At 38.6% G+C, this 21,999-nt stretch overlaps 1 long non-coding RNA gene across 1 annotated transcript in view; it reads left to right on the top strand.

Moving 5' to 3' along the window:
• The first annotated feature begins 503 nt into the window (after window positions 1-503).
• The window catches only part of LOC104871911, a 22,994-nt gene continuing 1,498 nt past the window's right edge, over window positions 504-21,999 (top strand). The window contains exons 1-3 of the long non-coding RNA XR_782992.2: window positions 504-776; window positions 20,722-20,775; window positions 20,856-20,998. This is a non-coding gene — a long non-coding RNA (uncharacterized LOC104871911). The remainder of the gene's footprint in view (window positions 777-20,721; window positions 20,776-20,855; window positions 20,999-21,999) is intronic.

Here is a 21,999-nt window from a genome sequence, read left to right as displayed (position 1 = left end):
AGTGAATGGAGAAAGGACACTTAGGCCCTAAACCCAATTCCTCTCTGAGCAGGTGTGTGATCTGGTTTTTCATTAGGACTGGGTTATGGGAGGTGGCATCCATGTCGTCACAACTTTTCATGGGAAAAGGAGATTTGCAAGGATCAGGGCTCCACCTCCTTTCTTTCCTAATTTTGGCATGGTATGTTACCGGGCAGCGGGATACTAGAATCTCCTTTTAGACAGTTCTAGGTTCTTTCTGTCCTGAAGAAAGAATTGAATGAGACAGAGTTTTACATTTATTAAAAGCAGGAAAATACAGGCTCTGCACAGCAAGTTTGGGCCAAGTAAAAGTAGAAAAAAGGGAGGGAAAAATACACCCTGAAATGTAGAGTGGGCTACCATGGAGAGACACTACAGCAAGCCCTTAGTGGCACAGTCCCCTTTTGCATTTCCTAGGCTGGCAGCATGTCTCAAGTTCTCGCGAGAAGCCCCCTGGCAGGGCTGTGGACGTGGTTCTGTGCCAACGTCCTCATGCCTCCTTTCTCGGCCGGTGTAGCCTGGTGTTAGTTATCCCCCCCGCGCCCCATCAGATAAGCCGCGGTTCCTTTCGGTGAGTTTTCATCTTTATGATGAGATTACACTAAGTCGCAGACCGTCTGGGTTGTCATCACGATGTCTGCGTCAGGCCAAGCCAGCCTGGACCTCGCCTGTCAGGTGGAAATGTTACAGTCGGCAGCCGGGAGCAAGTGCTAATGGGTACCTGGTGGCTTTACTTCTACAAACAACTGCGATCTGTAAGTAAACAGAGGTGATAGTAATTTTTAGGGTTGGACTGGTGACAGAGACACTGCCTGTCTTCGGTCCGCTTTATAGGCGGAGACTGCAGTCCAAATATTTACTCAGTTTAACCAGGGTCCCGGGATGTTGAGTGGCAGGGACTGGACTAACAAATCTTCCGGTTCTTTCTAATCTCAGTTGGATTAAAAGCGAAGTGCGCGTTTGATGCAGTTTTCCGTTTTGAAATATGATACTTGAAGAGGGGCCAAGATATAGGTGGAGTCAGAGCACTTAGAAGCACAGACAGAAAAACTGGGAAAATAGTCGCTTCACATTTTATAGTCACCATTTAAATTGCTATATATACAAAGGGTACTTGGGGAAAGCTATAAAACAATTAATAGTGCACGGAAGGAACATTTACATTTCAATTGTCTACATTTAAGAAACACTTTGCATATCTGTTCAAGGCCTCCAATCACGGTCTTGAATATGAATAAGGGAGGAGGAACAGAGGAGGCCCAGAGGCAAGAGAAAAGCAATCAGAGGGCCTTGGACAGGATACGTCGATCCTTGTAGGCATGACCTTGTTGCCAAGCCTGTAGAAGCCCAAGTATGTCTTTTTCTCTGAGACTGGGGTCTCTTCTGTGGCCTCCTCTGAGGTTTACCTATGAGTGTATCAGAGCAGTGCCCATAATTTTCCTTCATATTTGGCTTGTGTGGGCCGCGTGCAATAATGGTTATTGGTCTCTAACCAGTCACTTCATAAACTAATTTACTTTATGTGCACTAATTAACTTTATATGTGCCACGATCCTAGAAGGAGAGGAAACCATTAGCTTTTAGCCAAATTTACATTCATTCACAGGGCTGTGAGAATTCTTTTTCTTAGCGCAAAAATTAACTGACATCTTTCAAGTACAGCTGTGAACAACAAATACCCTCCGAGGTTTTGCACTACTTCACATTTCTGTTTAACCCAGTAGCTAACAAGATAGACGGAGCAGTCACTATGATTCCCAGTTTTATGCACGAGGCAGTAAATAGCTTTCCAGAAGGCATTTAGCGAATCATTGGTACAACTAAAACGAGAACCAACAAATGTCCACTAGATGGCGCTGCCCACTAAGCTAGAAGATAGAGTCGGGTCCGCCCTCCTGGCATTCGCTGAGGCATAGAAACCTTGAAAGACTTCCTTCCTCTTAGGTAAGCCGCAGAAGAAAGTCACTTTATATGACTCAGTGTCTTCATGACTTCTCTGCTCTACCACCCTTAAGCGCAGGTAAAAGCGTGGTGCACATATGACCATGCCCTCCCGGATAAGCTGCTCTTTTTCAGAGGACTAGTGTGCTGCCGGCAGCATTGATAAATCCCTGAAGATTGGATTTTAAAATATAACTTTGATTTACAAAATTAAAATGGATATAGGTCTCAAGAAAAAAAAAATCCTGCGTCTCAGACAAAATGTGCACCGATTAAAAAGGAAACGAAGCAAAACAATGATAAAGCCATCCTGATAACACTGTGAAAGAAATCGTACCATTTGGATAAGGTTTTGGTAATAAGAACAGTCAATAAATCACAAAAGCAGTATTAATTTGAAATTTCATTCTGTGTGGGTCCGATCTGCTGACACACGATGAACAATGTAATAGTATTCTAGTTTCACTGTGCTCTTGCTATTTCAAATATTTTTTTAAAAAGTCTGTTATTAAATATAAACAAATATTGACCCTGTGATGGGCTAAGTCTTTGTCATTGTATGGCTTCTTTGTTGATAAAGTACGTAGCAAATATTATTTTCAGCTTACTGTTGAGATTTGCTTTTTTTCTTGTTTCTTCTGCTACTAATGTTTTACCTGCTTTCTTGTGGCTTCTTCATGAGCAAGAAACATCTGAATTTCAAGTCAATCTCTGCTTCAAGGCAAGGAAACCTGTTTCCTCTTTCAGCATAAATCTCTCTATACATAAATAGAAAAAGTTGAGTTAGATTGTTTCTAAGGATGCTTGTTCCTTTAATATTTATGATTCTGTTTGATGACTGCAAATTCTGAATGGTAACAGTTTTGGAAACAGGCTTTCCCTATTTGGATGCTATTAGTGGGGGGACCTTTGTGAATTTTCCATATATCGACATCAAAAATGGTGAGTTTATTCTTCCTTGGATTGGGTTCTACTCAGTCATCTTAAAATATTTATAATTCTGGAGAAAATAGAGGATTAATTTGGGCATGCTACACAGCGGAATTTACACATAAAATAATGAAATGAGTCAGTGACGGTAGAGAAGAAAGAACAAAGGATCAGCAGAAACTCGGCAGGAAGGTCTTTTAAGAAGCATGAGATGGGTCATTCTTGAGGACCACATTTAATATTTTGGAATTAAGGAGGTTTCCTTCTGGGTTTCACACCAGGGAATTTGGGGCTGCCTAACACAGGGCTGTGTTGAATAAACATAAGCTGCACTAGAACTGCAAAGATGAGAGACCAGGTCAGAGGAGAAGATGAACCACCAGTGTATTCTGAGCACATTCTGACCCCAGTCAGCATTGAGCGTCTGCCGGGATTTGATTTACTTTTCTTTTGGAGCTCTTTTCCTAGTTTTCCCCTTTGGCCTGGGAGACATCTGTTACTAATTCAGATGATGTTATGATTTTGGCTTCTTTTGTCAAATAAAATCTGGGGAAAAAAAACTCACAAGGAAAATGATCATCTATATTTTAACCTATCCTATTGTCTTTTCTTCCTTTTTTAAGTTCAAATCTTTTGTTATTACTCACTATCTGTTTAGAAAGTTTCTTTTAATAACACTTTATGGGTAGGTTTGTTGGCAAAAATATTTAGTTTTTTTTTTTTTTTTGTCCTGAGTATAACCTTATTTCCCTCTTCATTACTGAGGGCTATTTTCACTAGATATAGAGTTCAGTGCTGACAGTCCTTTTCTGTCAACATTTGAAAAATATGACACTTTCATGTCATTCCTCTGCCTTCATTGTTTTCAATTTGTTCTCATTCACAGTTTTTGTCCCCAGTAGTCAAGATTAACTGTTTTTTTGTTTTGTTTTGTTTTTGAGTACCAGGGATCAAACTCAAGACCTTGTATTTTTGAGTCATGTGCAGTACAACTGAGCTAAATCCCCAGCCCAAGATAAACCCCTTTTGACAAATATGTTTTGGGCTGTAAAAGTAGCTCACTTGGAGAGTGCTTGGCTTGCATGTGCAAGGCCCTTCGTCCCCAGAACTACGGGTTCATTCTTTTAAATTTAAGATTTATTCCCTCCACCCAATTTGAACATGTGTCAGCCATTTTTTTGAGTACTTTTCAAGCTCCAGGTTTTCTTCTTCTGTAGCTCAAATGATAAAAGTACTAGTCATTTTGTTATTATCCCACAGGATAATTTTTTTTCATATTTTTTGTTTCAGTCTCTTTTCTCAGTTTTTTACATTGAGTAATTTATATCATGTTTCTTCGAGCTCCCTGATTCTTTCCTCTCCAATCTACTTTTGAATTTATCCAGTGAATTTTGAATTTCGGTTATTATAATTTTCATTTTTATATTTTCCATTTGGTTCTTTCTGAAAATTCTTTTATTTTTTTGTGTGAGGTTTTCATTTGTTTTCAAAATGTTCATATTTGTTAATTGAAGAATTTTTATGATAGCTGTTATAGAATCTTTGTCAGATAATTCTAGCGTGTCAGTCACCTCAGTGTTGGATCTATTGACTTTCTTTCCTTATTCAGTTTATGATGTCCTTTTTCTCAGTGTGAGTGAGTTTTATTGGTATCCTGTCTGTGTTGATATTATTGGGAGACACTGGACATTTTTCTTTTTTCAGAATGTCATGCTTCTTAGATATAGTGCATAGGTTCAGGTTGGGGAGAGAATGCGTATTTTCCTGCCAGGCTGTGCTGACACTACTTTACTGGAAAGGATATGCTTACTTACCTGCCCCACTGCAAATAACTGGGGTAAAAGTTAAATATTTCACTGGGCCCTGCTACCAACTCCCCAGAGAGGGTGGAGCACCCACTGTACCTGTTTCTTAGGACTGCATGTCATTTTAGTTCCCTTTTCATTCCTTCCCCAGGGGAGGAATTGGAGTGACATCGCTTTCTTCACTGGATGAGGTCTGGGTGATCAATTACCGGCTAGGCTCTACTGAAACCATGGTGGGAGGAAATAAGAGTGATGCTTCCATTGGTTTTTGTCTTGGTGTGACAGGGCAAAGAGTCAATTTGATAGCCTTTGGGAGCTGCTATAGGGATTGGTGGAGTATACTTCTTCGTGTATGTGGGTAGGTTGTGGAGCCATGGCCTGAGGGTATATGTCTGGTCCCTCTCCCCTTCCTTTCTGCTTCCTGGCCACAATGAGCTAAGCATCTTTGCTGCAGAACACCTTTCATTTATGATGCTTTGGCCTTGGAGGCAGCCAACCATGGACAGAATCCTCAGAAACCATGATCCAAATAAATGTCTCCTCCTTGAAGTTGTGTGTTCATCACTGTGTCCCAGTGGTGGAAACGTTGACTACTACAGAAAATTAGTACCAGGAGTGGAATTGTTATTATGACTTTCCTGAACACATGGTTTAGAAGTGCTTGCAACTGGCTTGCAGGAGTTTGGAAAAATTTGAATATACAGGCTAAAGAAACTATAAAATATTGTAAGTAGAGTTCTACAGGTGATTCTTCTCAGAGCTTGGAAGACCAGAATACCAATAGGACCCGATAGGAAAGTCACATTCAGGAGGATTCAGTTGGGCAAAAGGACTCCATTGGAGGTTGGACTTGAGGCCATGTGTCTTACACTGATGTGAACATTTGTCTAAATTTTGTCTAGGTCCATGAGATTAAGAGTGATAGACTAATCAATCTGGGAGGAAATTTCAAGATAGCCCAACATTCAGGCTGAGGCATGTGTACTGCTGGCTGCTTTTGCCATATTTGTAGTGATAATGGGAACAAAAGCAGAAAAGACAAATCTAGCAAACTTAAATTTTGTCACAGAGGGAATCAAATGTAAAGTTGGCAACAAAAGAGATGTAGCTGTTGAAGAGAGTAGTGCCATGACAAAAAAAAAAATAAAACAAAAAAACCCCCAAAAATGAAAAAAACAAAAACATGTACTATGTATAGGGACAAGATGAAAGACTCACCCCACCTACTTCAGGTTCAAGGTTGCAAGGGTATAACCCTTTCATTTTGAAAGAGTAGCCTCCTAGGAAATTGGTTTCTGGGGATTCATTTAATTGTGCTCAGCTATCCACGCACTCAGAGGACTATAGTCATGGTCCAAGAGGGTCCAGCTACTGCCCAATTTGGCAATCAGTTTTGACATTGGACATGAGATACCTGTTTATTGCATCCAGAATGTAAGAGTTGTGGGGTCAAGAAGATGTCCACCCATATTTTAAAGGAAGGCCTGGGAGGCCAAACAAGGTGTCCTTAAGAACACAGCATGTGAAGCTATAGGAATGAAGCCAAAGGTGGAGTGGCATCTCCAGGAATTGGAGATACCAGGAGTATGGAATGTCTGCAAAAAAAAAAAAAATAAAAAAAAAAAAAAAAAAAAAAAAAAAAAAAAAAAAAAAAAGCTGTAGACTGAGTGGAGGCTGTGTTTGCTACAAGTAAGGCCTTAGAGTGGGACTGCCCAAGCCCATTGGAACTCACATTTTAACAAGTGCTGCAGATTCCAGCCATGGAGTTATCGGGCTTAATGTTTGCCCTTCTGGATTTCAGTCTTTTTTCTTTTTTCTTTTTTTTTTTTGGTTTTTTGAGACAGAGTCTCACTATGTCGTTGAGACTGACCTGGAACTCACTATGTAGTCCAGGTGGTCTCAAACTCACAGCGATCCTCAGCCTCCCAAGTGCTGGGATTACAGGTGTGTGCCACCATGCCCGGCTTCTGGGTTTCAGTCTTATTCTGGTCTTGCTGTCCTCTTATTCATTCTTTTTAGATGGAAATGTTTGCCCTGGGTTATTGTATTTTAGGATTATGTAACTTTTTAAAAATTTTAATTTTATTATTACTTTTTTAATACAAAAGTTCAGAGGTAAGTATGCGTTCAGTCTCAGAAGAGACTTTGACTTAGAATTCTGAAAAGTGCTGGAATAGTTAAGACTTTGGGGAAGTGAGTGTTGCCTTTCTGGTTGTATGCAGAAATTGTATTATGTTAGGTGGAATTATTAACTTCCTACTGTCTTTATTTGGAGATTAAGTATGGTTTATGGAGATATATTTGGGTATAAATTTAATAAGAGGTGGAATATGGTGGTTGGAGTGAAATGTCAACTCAATCGTTCTTTAGGATCACTCCTGGGATTGGTGGAGCACACCTCAGTAGACCTGGGTAGGTCATCGAGCATGGCCTTGGGGTCTGTGTCTGATCTTTGTTCCCTTCCTCTATGCAGGGTTTCCTTTGCTCTGCTTCCTGACCACCATGGACTGATCATCTTTGCTCCACTACATTCTTCTACCATGACTATGGGAGTCATGCTGATTGATCATAGACAGAATACTCTGCAAACATGAACCAAATTAAATCTTACCTTCTTTAAATTTGGGCATTGGGGATGTGTCCCAGCAATGGAAAAACTAATACACTGGTGTCAGATGAGTGTTGCCAATCATTTTTTTCTACTCTGTTCAGCTGACATTTTCTTTTGTCTAGGAGTAGCAAGATTTTCTTGGAATTTAGTTTTTTATTTGTGCCTAATTTCTGTTTTTGATTTCAGATCTCTCTAGCATTATCTCTAAAATATATGGAAGTAAACTCAGGGAATTTACCACTGTATTGTTCCTCAAGTCCTGGCATTTTTCTACTTTTCATAATATCCCTATGGCTGCTTTTCGTATTATGTCAGGGATTTCTAGTTGTTATAACTCTTTTAATGTGCTTGTTTGCTAATTATAATATTTATGTTAATAATGGGTTCATTTTCAGGCGGTTTCTTTCTGTTCTCATTAGGAGCTGTATTTTCTAGAACCTATATTGGATGCCAGGTATCATGAATTTCAATTTTTAAGATACTGAATATATTTGTATTATTATAAATAATTTTGAATTCTGTTTTAGCAGGAAGTTAAATTATTTGGAAATAGTTTGGTCATTTTAGTAATAGCTTTTAATGTTTGTTATGTGACAATGCATAGTATTTTATCTAAGGCTAATCATCGTATATTAATGGAGAAAGAATTTCATGAAGGTTCTACACACTGACTCATGAATTATGAGTTTTTTCAGTCTGGCTGATGGGAACAGATATAATTTGCAGCCCCATATAGCTGCTGATCTCTGTTTTCTCGAAACTTGTCCTATTGTTCTTATTCTAGCCTCAGCTAGTTTTCTCACATGATGAATAAGGAAAACCTTCTGCAGGTTTCATAATTTTCTTTCTGTGAAACTCTTTTCATTACTGTCTCGTGTGCTTGGGCTGCTTTGGTTTTTCTCAGGCTCTCAGCTCCTCTCCGTAACTCAGGAGAGCCCGCTGGGTTCCGTGAGGCTCAATTCCTCTGTGCTGCTCTGTGGACACCTGCATGGAGCTGAGGCAGTCGAACCTCTCTCTGGCATAGCACTCTCCTCCATTGCTGGATGACCAGTCTCTTTAAGGCTGTTATTTTATGTCCATTTGTCTTCTAAAAATTGTTTCAGAGACAGAATAAATCTATTATTATATCTGGGCCAAAGTAGAGATCCATTAATATTGGTAAAAGAGAAAAACAAGCAAAAAAAAAAATTAAGAAAATACAGGTTTGGGTAAAGATGTGAGAAAATGGGAAAAGCCATATGAGGGTAAAGTTAGAGGAGTTTATGAAAATCTTTAAGATGATGTACTTATTGCAAAACAACTACAATATTTATTTCAAGAAATTGCAGTCAGATCTCCATCTCACGTGCTGTATATACAATATAACACTGATGCTCCTCTCATCGAGAGCTGGTGTCTTCGTCTCTTTTGAATCAAGGTGGGCTTGTGACTGTGACTATCACACGAAATGATTCACCATCCAGCAACAATTGCCTGTGGACTCTAGAGCTACTATACTGATATCGGATGCCACTATGCTCTAAAGAAACCTACAAAGTCTAGGGAGGCCAGTTGCAAGTGTTAACAACTCCCACTGAAGACCCAGCCAACTGAGTCAATTCTGAACATGTGAGAGAAAATAACAGAATGATGGTTATTGTTTTACACTTCTGAGGCTTGAGTAACTGAAGCATTCATGTACTATCTTTTAGATATTAGATACTATCAAAAGTATATTATGGTAAATTAACAATAGAGTTCTCTTATACCATAATTGCTTTGTTTCATCTTATCCTTCTGATATAATTTTATATTATTTATTCTTGTTAATAATTGTGTTTACCTTCTTTTGTCTATAGTATATTTTTGTTGTTACTGTTCTTTTTTAATCTACTTAAGCAATGAGGATAGTAATTTCACTTTGATTTTTAATCTACTTAGTTCATTTTCTACTGAATTGGTACCCTCACGTTCTGATGGCCTTTGAGGACAGTTCATTTTAAGCAAGTTCAACTCAAGGAAGTAATGTACTAATTCCATGTTTTTCTTGGAACCATCTCACCTGGAAAGTGTCATTTTTCTTCTACCTGGGCTTGTAGTTTTCTAGGCATTTTGCCCAGCTATCACCTTGGGGCTTCCTTTAGTATGTTAGAAAGATTCTTTGATTTTAGTCCAGTTTTGATATCCTGTTTTACAGATTTTCTGTTTTGTTCTTATTTGGTTTAATCCCTTTTTTTGGGGGTTGGAACATAGAATCCATATTAAAAGGATGGAACCACAACAGAAGACACAATAGTAGCCCTGAATCAACCTGTCTCTGCACTCCAGCCTGGAATAGGAGCATGAAAGCTTTATGAGTCTTCATATATGTGAAAAAAATCTTTTTTTAGAACTCAGCACTTAATAATCAAAGTTCCCTTTCAGCAACTTTTTCTGTTTGCATGGAAATTTTAAGCTTTTGTTCAAACTGAACCGTGTAGTAGATAATGTGTTTCTGGGAAGAAACTTCATCTAGATAAGGAAAGAAAGAAAAGTGACTAGACCTTAAAAAGAAGTTTGCAAGGAAGATCACTACTTTCTGGACCAAGAACAAGGAAAGTAGATGAACGTATTTGTGAGAATTGTGTGTGACATCCTCAGGACACCGGAAGTGTTGTACACTGCTGTTGGGATTCCAAAATGATTCAGCTGTTATGGAAGATAGCTTGGCAGTTATTCAAAAAGGGAAACACAGAAGTATCACAGGACCCAACAAATCTACTCCTAGCTATATACCCAAGATATATGAAAATAGTTGATTAAATAAGAACTGTATCCTACACGTGTTTATAGTACCAGTAGTCATAACAGTCAAAGGTTGAAAGTAATACCTCTTCATCAGTGGATGACTGGATAAACAAGATGTGGTATGTGTATACAGTGGCAGATACAAAAGATCTCTTGGTGAATGATTTGTTTTGTAGGAAATATACAAAACATAAATCTGTAGGGACCGAAAAAGATTGGTGGCTGCGGATGTTAGATTGGGAGGAAATAATTGCTCCATGGGTATGAGCTTGTACTTTGGAGTGGTAAAAATGTTTTGAAAGTAGAGAGGGATAATGGTTTCACAATACTGTATTATGAAAGTACTAAATATCATTGAATTATTCACTTTAAAATGGCTTATTTTGTGTGATTTGAATTTCACAAGCTTAATTTGAAAAGGGAAGTAGAAAGAGGAGAACCAGGAAAGATTATTATTTTATAGGCTGGTAGATGAGAGCATAGAAAATGCGTTTGTGAGGCTTATATGTAAAATAAAAAGTGGGCACTGGTATGGATAATTATGGCATCTATTTTTACTTTCTAGGACACTACCGCCCTCATTTTTTATAAAACATAATATTTTGGATGGAAACATATTCTAGAGAAGTAAGTCCTGGATAGAAATTAGTTTCTGAGCCACACAAACATATACATTGCGATTGCAATTAAAAAATTTATTATCAGAGATAGCATATTTGAGAAAGATTATATTTAAAAATATTAAGCGAGCCGGGGATTTAGCTCAGTGGTTCCACTGCCTGCCTCAAAAGCGCAAGGACCTGAGTTCAATCCCCGGTACAAAAAAAAAAAAAAGTGAAAGGCGATGTCCAAGAATGTCTACATTTAAAGTAGTACTTGCCAGAAGATTAAAGAAAAACCTTATAATTAAGAGTAATGCGAAAATGGGGTGGGGGGAGCGCCGGGCCAGGAAAGAGCCTCGTGGGTGGGGTGGGGGCTCGCTCCGGCCGACAGGTGGCGCTGCGCCTACTCGGCTGCCCCAGCGAGCGCAGCGAGGGAGTCCTGCTCCTGTCAGCCCCGCCCGCAGCAGGCCGTTATTAAACTGCAGCCCTGGAGCCTCCCCGTTTTATATTTTATTGTTTCTGAGATGCGAGTACTGTGCAGCTCTTAGGCAACCTTCTTTCCAAGCAATTAAGTCTCCCATATCCCTGTCTCAGAAGCCACAGAAAGGAAGTAAATAAGGAGGGGGAGGCAGCGGCTTGGTGGGGGCTTCCAGGTTATTTATTACTTTAATAAATTTGAGCTCCTCCCAGCCCGCCTCAGACTCCTGTTTCTGTCAAGCTCCTGAGGACAAACGATCGCTTAATTGTAGAGTTTGTGGGCCGAGGTGGGCGCCAAGCACACTTTATTGTGCAGGAAAGGCTGTTAAGTAAGACGCTGTGATAGTGCCCTGGCCAATAAGTCATTAAGCAGAAATTAAAAGCGGAAAACTTTCAAGTGCCTTCTCTCTAACGTGTGTTAACCTCTTAAAGGCGGAGCAGGAAGAGTCTGAGGCTGAGAGGAAAGCACTGACCGCTGGAGAAGGTTTCGTCAGGGGAGGGGGAACCCAGAAGGGGCTGCCTTTAGAGTCCGCCTGTGTGTGCAGGTCCCAGGGCCTGGCTGCAGCCGCAGAGGGAGGCTGTGCTCTTCCCTGAGCTGTTACACCTTTGCTCATGCAGAGCCTGTCACTACCATCCGGTGAGATGCTGGCCGGCCCCGGGACTCGCGTCCCTCCAGCTGGCCCGGATCCCTGCTGCTCGGTGTCACTGGGACCAAGCTCAGACTGGAGCTCGAGTTGCATCAGGCAGTGTGATATTCTGTTTGCGGACTCGAGTACAGTTTTTCCCTGATGTGGGTATGCAAGAGAGGAACCCAGGAACTCTGAAGAATGGCCTTCAAGTAATCACTGCTTGTAGTTGTATGACCAAGGCAAGTGAATTAATAAAGGACTGGGCATTTCCCCTTGACTTTACCTCTAGTTTTAGTGACTGCTCTGCCTTTGTGGACGTAACAGTCTTCCCTGAACCGTCCTTTTGCTTTCTGAAGTTTCAGTTGCCCACTAGCAGACATGGCCAGAAAATATTTGTTTTGACTCTTTTAAGAAAGGGAAATATTCCAATAAGTTTATTACATTAGACTATGAATAATCTTCTGTTCGATTATTATTACTGATACCATTTCTTACTATGCTTAATTTATCAATTAAATTTTATATTTCTATATGTTTAGGGTTTGGTAGTATCCATTATCAGGCCTTGAGGGAGGACTACTCCAGGTTCCCATTGTTCACCTCATATTTCTTTTGCTCTCTTTCTAAGAGGTTATTTTTGGTGCAGTTTTGGGTTCACAGGAAAATGAAGCAGAAGGTACAGAGATTTTCTGTGTACCCCACTTCCTCCCTTACAGTTAACATCTCTCACCCCCAGTGGTTCATTTCTTAGTGAAAGACCTACATCGACAGTTATCACCCGAAGTCAGCAGTGTGCGTAAGAGTTCACTCCTGATACCCAGCACATTCTGTGGTTTTGGACCTTGGTGGCGGGGGAGACAAAACTTTCACTCTTCCCTTTTAGAGTTTCTGACAGGGACTGATAATTCAGTGACTTAAGACAGATTAATAGGAGAAAAGCATGTAGATTTGTACACATACATAGGCACATAATAAGATGACAACTTAAAGTTGCAAATTTAGCAGGTTGAACAAAGAGTGGTAATTATGGAAAAGTAAAATGTATGGGGGGGCTAAAGAAAGATAAGGTTTTCTTCTGTTTTTAGTGCATATTAGCAATACAGAAAAAATGAGATTTATTTTAGCATATTGGTATATTTAGTATATTGGTGCCCAATATTCATATAACGTATTTTGATTATGTTTTTACCCCCATTGCCCTACTCTTCTTTTCCTCTCCCTTGTCTCTGATCCCCTTCCACATCTCTGAAAGTTTACCTTCTGGTCATATCCCCTTTATCTTATTTATTATTTGAAGTTGGAAGTTTTAATAAACCCTATTTGTAGAGATTTTTCTCAGCCTTTGTATCTGTCTCTGGTAACAAGAATGCTTCTCTTTTTTACCAACACAGGGGGGGCACCATTTACATGGGAGTTTTCTCCCATCTCCCATTCTCTAAGAATGTTCCTCTTATGGTACACAGTAGGACTCGAGTACAATGACCTTTTTGTGTGTGCTGGTTTTTAAGTATCTTTAACTCAAACTAATCCTTATGACAAAGTGGTATATTTTGGGGAAGTATATTTTGGTGCTCTTCAAGATAAATATATAAGGACATATATCCACCATTATTGTATGACACTGAATAGTTTCACAATTCTTAAAATATTCCATGTTTTATCTTTTCCTTCCCTCAACCACTGATGGTCAGAGATCCTCACATCTCTACAGTTTGCCTTTTCCAGAATGTTGAACCATTGGAATATCCTACAGTGTGTAGCCTTTTCAGCGTGGCTTCTTCACTTACTGTTATGCACTTGAAGCTCCTCTGTGTCTTTCATGGCTCAATAGTTCATTTCTTTTTATTGCTAAATAACATTCCATTGTCTAAATGTACCACAATTTATCCATTCACCTACTGAGGGGACATCTTTGTTATGACAAGTTTTGAAGAAAGTTACTGTCAACATGCCTGTGCATGTTTTCAGGTGAGTATATGTTTTTAGCTCCTTTGATCACATACTATGGGGCAGAATTGCTGGATCATCTAATGATATGAATTGAAAGTTTGTGTCCCCGTCAAACTCATATGTTGAGGCTTCTGATTCTTAGTGTAAGACTATTTGGAGATGAGGCCTTTTGGAAATGACTAGGTCATAAAGTGGTGCACTTATAAATGGCATCAGTGTCTTTACAAGGAGAAATACTCTCTCTCTCTCTCCATATCTCTCCTCTTTCCTTTCTCTCCCTCTCCCTCCCCCTTCCTCTTTCCTTCTCTTTTTCCCTCCTGCTTCCATGTGAAAGTACAAGATATAGTCTATGAATCAGGCAGAAGGTTCTCATGAAGAACCCAACCATGCTGGCACCATGATCTTGGACTTTGAGTCTCTAAAACTGTGAAAAATGATAAATAAGACACACATGTGTAAATACCGAATAATTTCTCTGGTGTGAAAAACTAAAAGAGTAAATAAGATCCAAATTGTATAACTGATAATGTGAAATAGGAAGAAAAGGGCTAAAGGTGTAGGGGAAGTGGGAAGGGTAGGGGAAAGGAAATAAGGGAAAAGAAAAAATATGAGATAAGGAAAAAAGGAAGCAAAGTCTTTGTAAATAGGGGAGGGAGGAGTGGGTGAAGGGAGGGCATGGATAAGGGGAAAAATGAGAACCAAGATTTGTCATCTAAAGGTACAAGATCCCAATGATGAATATAACTGTACTGTATACTTAAAATGTACCAATAAACTCAATAAAAAATAAAATGAAATTAAGTGAAAACTGAAAAAAATAATTGTGAAAAAATAAAGGTTTTTTTGTTTTTGTTTTTGTTTTTGTTTTACCTATCCTAGTCACCTTACTAATTGCTGAAACAGTTTCTGACACCCACAACTTAAAAGAGGAGAATTTTATTTTGGCTCATGATTCAGTTCATTTTCAGGTCCCCTCCAAAAAAGACAAAAAACAAAAAAACAAAAAACCAGTGAGGCAGAGTGGCATTTTGGAGGAAAATCTGCTCATGTCGTAGTGCACTTTAAGTAGAAAGGTGAAGGGAGGAGACAGAAAGGGAGATAAACTCTTCCAGGTCATGCGCCCAGTGACTTTACCTCTGCTGCCTGGACCCTACTATGCCCCATAATCCCATCCTCCTACCAAACAGTTCCAAAGTGACTACCATTTTGCATTCCTCACTGGCCAGGAATGAGCACTCCGATTGCTCCAAATTCTCATCTGCATTTGTGTGTTTTCTGGGTTTGGTCCATTCTAATAGCCAGGTAGTGAAGATTCATGATCAGCTTGCCTCTTTCAACATCTTTTCTTTCATATGTTGCTCTTTCTTATCCTTCTTCCTTGATAGTCATGAGCTGATTTCTGGTTCCTCCTTTCTTGGTTGCCCCTTCCTTGCCCTCCTACACTTTAATTTCATCTCATCAATTTCTATCTGATATTTTACTTCTATTTTCCATTCCTTTCTTTCATTTCTTTGTCCTTTTCTGCCTTCCCCTGCTTTCTTCTACTCTATCTTACATAAACATGAAATTGAACAATAATACATATTTTGAGTTTGTATTGGGTGTATCAGGTATATTAGTTTGCACTTAATTAAAAATACCAAGTGTTGACTATTTAATATTTTTCTCAGTGAAACTACAGCAAATCAATCAAGTTTCTTTTTGTATGTAGTTCATGGTTTATTTTTTCTATGATGTTAGTAAATCCCAAAATCATTTTCCTTTTCATTTCATACTCCATTATGAGTTTGTTTATAACCTACCAGGATTTTTAGCAAATGGAAAAAAATTGATTCTCAACATGCTTCTAATCCTGTAAAATATTGTGTGCTCAATGCTATTGTTCAGTTTGAGACTGAATCTTATTTTGTCTTATGCAATCCATCGCTAAGAGTATTGTTTTTCTCCTAACAATGCACCTGAGTGGAGGGTTGAATAATGACCTTGTCATCCCAATTCTTCCTTCAGTTTTCATGATTTGTTTCTACTCTTTCTCTCTAGTTCTATCCTGTTGTTGTTGTTAAGGAAAATTATTGAAAACTTAGAAATAAAGCAGAATGACACTGTATATACATTCAGTTTCATACTAGAGTGTTTTATAGCAAGTCCACCCAAAGGCCATCTTCACACACATTCTGGAGAAGATTATCTTTGTTTAGCTTATTATTTAGTAGGTTAGGGTTCAGGTTTTGTAAAGTTGGATGCTGAATTTTCCACCACTGATATGTTGCAGATAATTTTTATTGGGTAAACAGACACCTCTGAAGTTTATTATCCTATAAGACATTAATCACTTTTCAGCATGTTTGCAATTTATTATTTTATTTCCTTGACAGGTTAATTTCTCAACTTGTTTTCCTAATCAGCTTTACTATGCTACACTTCTTTCTTGAAAGAGTTAAATGTGTCTTTAACCCATATTTCTACTCATACGAGAGTTAACACTTTGTAGAATGTTTGAATTCCTTCAAGTTTAACTGAAGAGCCTTTCAGAGGCCTCTCCTACAATATTCATCTTACCTTTCAGGGTTTTTGTAATTGATTTAATTGGGATAATATTTCTGTATTTACAAAGAGTGTCTTATTTTAGAGACAGAACCTATGTTATATACTTTTTTATATGCAATTTTCATCATAGAGCTGGCATTTATTGGGTTGAACAGGATTGGTCTGAATCTGTCTCCATTGTCTTCGGCTTTAGGCTGCTAACAATAGCTGCATAAAGAAAGTGTTTGCTCTCACAGGATATGTGTTCCTTGTAGATGTCTGCTGTTGGTTCTTGGGAGCATCTGTGTTGGCGGGTGTGCTTGTTGTGGCTGTCTCTGGCTCACTTTGGAGCCTTTGCGCAAGTGTCTCAGTATCAGAGCATGTTTGGATTCTCTTCCTTAATGCCACTGAATTGTCACCCAGGTTCCTACTGGGAGTGTTGAGTTAAAACTCCATCATTCCTTCCTCATCTACGAATTTTATGCACACTGGGCTAGGTTCTGCCAGGGAATTAGATATAGTGTAACATCTATGCCCTCCTTTTTTTGTTTTCATATGTTGAAATTAATGTGTCATTGTGAAGATTCTAAACAGATGGGGAAAGGTCAAGGTTTCTTTGTTGCTAAGTGTGTTTCCATGACAACAGCGATATGTGTGCATTATCAGAAAGCATCATTTGTTTAGCTGCTGGTGGGTCATTAGAGGAGGGAGGAGCTCTGCCTGATGGCTCTGGGTGGTTTATTTCTGTTTTACTTTTCATCTTGCTATGAGAATTGTAGTATTTGTTTCAAACACACATAAACCTGGTGGTTGCAGGTGAAGAATGCCCACAATAGGGCCACACTTGCATATAAATAACTCAAAACGGTTTAGTTAAGACAACTGAACCCAAATCAAATAAGCTGCAGGTAAAATAAAGCAGTGTGCAACGAGCACTTATCTAGGCTCTGTGTGTCTCACAGGCTCACCACTTCATATGTACCTGCCCCTGGTGTTCTCTTACTCCTGGTACTTTCTCCAGTGTCCAGGGTGTAATGAGGCGCCCCATTTCATTTTGGGTGTTTTAAATGATGCTGTCCTTCATGCTTGTTTTTGTCACTTCTTGAGACAAAAAAGTCTCCTAAGCAATGTGAGATTGTGGCACTGATCACTTGCCAGGCAGTATTAAGATGAGAAGGACTGGGATCTTCAGTTATTTCTGCCAAGAACATATCCCTGTAGATCTTGGTCTTTTAGAAGACAATTGATGCTTTCTGGGTAGGATTTTTGTGTGACAAGAGGAGTAGTTGTGTCCCAAGAATGGTGTTCTCCTTAGTTAGCAATAATATTGGGAGCTTTAGGACAATCTTCTCTCTCCTTTGGTTTTGGTCATCTTGTTGGTCCAATTCAGAACCATGCTTAATGGACAGACATCTAGTGCTAAAGGGCACAAATTATGATCATTTCAATGCATGCTAAAGCATTAACAAAAGAAAATTGGTGTCTTAGTCCATTCATGTTGCTATAACAGAACAACAGAGAATGAGTAATTTATAAGGAATAGAAATTTATTCCTCCACTCTCCTGGAGGCCCGAAAGTCCCAGATCCAGGTCTCTGGAGGTTCCATGTCCAGTAGGGGGCCCAGTCTTTCCTTCTAAGAGTTTGTACTTTGGCACTAACTCATTGAATGTCTTTCATAAATGATATATATCAATGAACATTATATGAATATTCATTGATATATATTCTGTTCAACAACTTAATCACTTCCCAAAACATCCCATCACATGATATCATCACAGTGGGGACTGAGATTCAACATGAATTTTGCAGAGGGCATACATTCAAACCATAACAATTGCTTGCTGTCAGAGTACAGTGGACCCTTGACTTATGAACTTAATTCATTCCTGAGGGCTGGTTGTAACTCAAATTGGTCAATTGAAGGCTCATTCTCCTCTACACAGCCTTTGAAGTCTGTCTCCTGTATACAGGCAGATCTCAGTGTCCTTAGAGAGACATTGGCCCAGGATTTCTCAACCCTGATACAGGGAAGGATGCTGTATTGTTCCTTCCAGAATACTTTAAAGGTTAAATCTGTATCTGAGACCATCTGCAAGCACAAGCAGCCAGCATTCTGGTCATAATTGAATATTTTGTTCATAAGGTAAGATTAAAATTCTGTTTGTAACCCAGGTTGTTCATATATCAGGCTGGTCATAACTTGAGAGTCCACTGTATTAAAATGAAATGAACCTATCTTTAGTTAATACTTTCAATTCGTACATACTACAGAAGAACTCTACCTCCGTCTGATCAATGAGAAATGTATATCTGTTTCTTCCATTTCTCCTGCCAGTATTGTAGTCTGGGCCATCGCCATTTCAGCCAGTCCTGATTTATTTCTGCAACCAACTAACCAGTCTTCTCTTCTTCTGTATATCAAGCTCATGGCTGCCAGAATTATTCTTCCTAACACTATCATTTGTCTGCTTGTAAGACTTTATTCTATGCCCCATCACCTGCAGGATAAAGAATAAACTCATTAACTCTCTATTGAAAGCCACACACAAGCCGTCTCTATTTTCCACCATTGACATAAAACAGATTGGTTGAGTTCTTTGACTTTCCTTAGTCTAGCCACATTTTCCCTTCCTGCAAGCTTATGATTTTCTGTGCCCTCGTGCCTTCCTGTATCCTGGTGCTTTGGTCTTAGGTGTGATCTATGTCTCCAGTGTCACTTAGCTAACATTTTGCTCACTGACTGATGCATTAGCAGCACCTTGGATTGCTTCTCTCAGTATAATGTGGGCTGTACCACCTTACTGGACTTTGCCTATCTGGAGGAACAGAGCTATATCGTATTTATTTTGCCTCTTGAATTTTGACAATGTATATCTGAGTGAAGCGAACAGACTATAGGTCTCTGCTCATATTCTTTTTTCATTTGAATTCTTTTTAGTTTATCTATCTATCTATCTATCTATCTATATCTATCTATCTATCTATCTATCTATCTATCTATCATCTATCTGTCATCTATCTATCTATCTCATGATGTTGGGGGATTTAAGCCATGCTAGGCAAATAGTTTATCACTAAGTTGTATCCCCAGCCCTGGAATCTTCATTTTTTTCCAGTTTTTATTTTTTATTAATACATGTTTGTATTATAAAATGATTAGATTTCTCATGGGGAGTTTGGTACATGTACATAATATATCTCAATTCTTTTTTCATCCCTTTCTATGCTCTCCCTCCATCTCTTGTTCCCTTTCTCCTTTAAAAACAGACCTATTTCTCTACTACCTATTATATGTCTTTTGTTTTGCTCTTTATTTATATTTTGGATTTCCTCATCTTAAGTCTGCCCCCTAAGCAAGCTACATTTTGTGGCTGGTGAGCTCTTTTCTACAATGCAAGAACATGTGTGTATGTCACTTCTGTTGTGAAATGCTACTTAGCTTTCTTTTCCTAACAGCTTCATTGCAAGTGTGGGAGGGAAAGCAGCAAGGCAATTTACAATTATATCTCTAGGTCTTTGCTGAGGCTTTCAATACGTACTTGTAGAATGACTACTATTCATTTGTATTTCTAAGGCACTCTAAATTGTATAAAATTGTTTCACTGGAATTATACTTTTTGATAAAACAAGAATTTCATAATTCTTGGGTAGGTAATATTAACCTTTTGAAACAAAATTACCCGACGGAATTGAGACTCACACAGAATGGAACTTGGCCAAGGGCAGAAATTGAAAGCAGAGGCTATGGGATTCAGAGCATTATTTTGAACTTACTCTGCATTTTTCTTTCACTGTTTACATAGTGAGGTAGCTTCCAGACTTTCCACCTCCTGTACCCTAGAATCCTACTCACCCTCCTGGGATCACCAAAAGCTTCAGTACGATGCTTCTTCTAGCTCTCCTTAAGCCTCTGCTGATCTGTTTTCCTGTTGTTACACATAGTCAGCTGTTTTTCATGTGTGAAGAGAAGTGAAGAAATCATTTGCTGAGTTCCCAAGTCTAAGGGTTTTCATATTAGTTATATAAACCCTTTGCACTGTTTATTTATTTATTTATTTTTAGGCACCAGGTTATTTTAATTCATTTGGTGATACATAAATGTTTGTGACTGTAAAACAAACAAATTTCTATAAAACAAATTTCTTTTGAAGTTTTCTGCAGGAAATTAAGCTATTGCTCTAATTGTCCTTATAATATTCATTTAGTGACTTATTTGCATATAAAAATGTAGGTGTTTGACAACCATCCTGCATAGTTAGAGAATGTAATAATGATCAATTTTGGATTTAAAATAATCCAAATTCTTTTTTTGCACTATTTATTTATTATCTTTATGAATTCATGTTGCATGCTTTGTAAATTCTTGGTGAGAAGTGCAGGTCTTTGGTTATCTTTTGTATGAACTTGTAAATAAGAGAAGCTGGACTCAAATTCCTATTTTCTGACTTTGATTTGACAGTGTTTCCACCAACCGCGCTAATACAGGAAGGAAAAGAGCTACCTCCTTTTGGATGTGAGTTAGCACATTCTTATAACAGCATTTGAAAAATTCCTTTTCTTCTCCATCCTTTAGTAATTTTCCTCTTCTCCTAGGAAGCCTAACAAGCAACCAATCCAACACAGAAAATGAAGGAACATTTTTGACCCAATTTGCTCTTCATAAGACCAGAAAAGCACGACGTAGCTATGAGAAGATGCAATTATTTTTCACTCCTGCGCATAGGTCTACTTCAAAGGTAACTTTATTTTGCAGGAACAGTGCTTTTGGTACAAGCTCTGTGTTCTAACGTGAAACCAAGCTCTACCTGGGGAGAAATGACAAGGGAGGAAAGTTGTTCTATGGGAGAAATGTCAGTATCCTGTTTTGGAGAGTTCCTTCTAAAGTGAGCAGTGATTTCTTTTGTGGAATAGAAGCACTGAGACAAAGATTATTTTCTCTAACAATAAAAAAGAGAGCGTAACATTTGAAATAAGAAAGTAAGGGTATTTCAAAGCTGTTCAACATCAAAGTAATAATGGAAGTTAGTAGACAGGATGTGTTAGTAATGTTGTGAACTGTGGTTAAAATGATTCCGTATGTGAATCTTCTTTGGATCTGAAAGGTCAGTTTTTCCATGTGATTACACAAAGCCCAACTTTAAACAGAGATTAAGTAGATGGTCACTTGTTTCAGGGAGCTTGAAAAATGAGAAAAATCTTAGAGGAATGGAATCATTGATTTAAAAGGGTGCAAAAACCTTAGAGAATATCCTTTAGAATTTTGTTTTTCAAAACATGGGGCATAACCTTTTTGTGAGGCATGAAATCAATTCCATGCCGGTATAAAAAAAAGTAGACTAGGACAGCAAAAAATAGCAAAGTGCAATGCACACAGCAAAATTAGATACTGTTTCATGAAAATTTTGTTTCACACACATATTTTCTGTAACCAACTGATGGAGAGCAAGAGATATTTCATCACATCACACTGTCCAAAAATATAGTCAATGTTTAAATTAAAAAAAAAATTACTAAAGAGCCTGGTGTGGTGGCACACACCTGTAATCCTAGTACTCGGGAGATTGAGGCAGGAGGATTGCTGTGAGTTTGAGGCCAGCCTGGGCTACATATCGAGTTCAGGGCCAGCCTGAGCTACAAAGGGAGACCTTGCCTCCAAAACCCAAACAAAAAAGAATTACTAAAATAAAAACATTACCATGAATCTCCATCAAAGTACTTTTTTTTTTTTTTTTTTTTT

The sequence above is a fragment of the Fukomys damarensis genome, unplaced genomic scaffold (assembly GCF_012274545.1).
Source record: "Fukomys damarensis isolate Sample0158 unplaced genomic scaffold, DMR_v1.0_HiC HiC_scaffold_30, whole genome shotgun sequence".
In the NCBI taxonomy this organism is placed as follows: domain Eukaryota; kingdom Metazoa; phylum Chordata; class Mammalia; order Rodentia; family Bathyergidae; genus Fukomys; species Fukomys damarensis.
Note: the sequence above shows the minus strand (reverse complement) of the source record. Positions and strands in the feature narration are given on the sequence as shown.